Here is a 1,325-nt window from a genome sequence, read left to right as displayed (position 1 = left end):
TGATATCCGGGCCAAGAATTCCTCTTCAATGAGCCCTGTCATTTCAGCTAATCTCTGTAAACAGATACCAGCATCTGAATGCAGATAGATAAAAAATAAGCCATAATATAAAGCCAAATCATTGTTGGACGATAGCCAGTTGATTGCGTTTTGGCCAGTGTGTTGCACCTCCCCACGCGGACTGTTTATCTGTCACTCAAACATATTTAGCCAATACTACTGCGACTACAAATGAAAGCCAATACACTGCGGATACCAAAATTTTGTACAGATTCTTCATACATAGGCAGGTATTAAAGGGATTAGGGAATTACCCACAATTCATAGTGTTTAAATGTGAAAAATAACTGCAGCAGAAATCATACATGACATTGATTGGATATCAGGCTACGCTGGGAGAGGGATCCTCCTCATTTGTTCTTCCTCAAGTTTCAACCATTGTTTTTCCCCCTTCAGGTGATTTGTTTGTATATATATATAAATACATACAGTTGGGGAAAGCCATTTCTCCTCCAAACAGGGCACATCGTCTTACCACATTGTGTACTTGTAGTAATCCACAGGCTCCTCCAAATGTTGTGTAGCAATCTTAAAACAAGCTTTTGGGCAAAAATACAATGTGCCTTGTTTGGAGGAGAAATGGCTCTGCGTATGACCTAAAAATACTACCACTAAAGGTATAGATTGGAGGTGGAAGCATTGTTGTATGGGGCTGCTTCTCCCCTCATGTTACCAGCTGAATCCATTTTATTAAAGGAAGATGAATGGAGCCATGTAGCAGGAATTTCTTGAGAACAATCTGTTGCCATCCACCAGGATGATACGTATGAGACACAAGTGGACCTTCTCGTAGGACAAAGATCCAAAGCATACCGCAAAGGGAACTGTATATTGGTCTCAGAGTAATAAAACAAGGGTGCTGGATTGGCCAGGTCCATCACCAGACTGAAATGTGACAGAACATTTGTGGAATAAGATGAAGATCAAGATTCACCATCTGTGCGGAAGAATGGACCAAAATCCCATCTGAGCACTGTGTGAGGCTGATTTCTTCATACAGGAAGCATCTTAGAAGCTGGAATTGCAAACAAAAGCTTCTACACCAGGGCTATTCAATTACAAATTCAGTTGGACCAGATTTTAAAACTGAGACCTTAAGCTGGGCCGCAAATTTTCAGCGGTCAATAAGGAGGAGGTAATGACAAATTTCAAACTATCACAAATAAATATAATGAAATAACAAGTGATGTTTATTCATCATCATCTTTCATCATCAATACTTTTTCACTTTTGAACTATAAGAATAAACATTTTTGTCTTCTGTA

The sequence above is a fragment of the Epinephelus moara genome, chromosome 7 (assembly GCF_006386435.1).
Source record: "Epinephelus moara isolate mb chromosome 7, YSFRI_EMoa_1.0, whole genome shotgun sequence".
Taxonomy (NCBI): Eukaryota; Metazoa; Chordata; class Actinopteri; order Perciformes; family Serranidae; genus Epinephelus; species Epinephelus moara.
Note: the sequence above shows the minus strand (reverse complement) of the source record.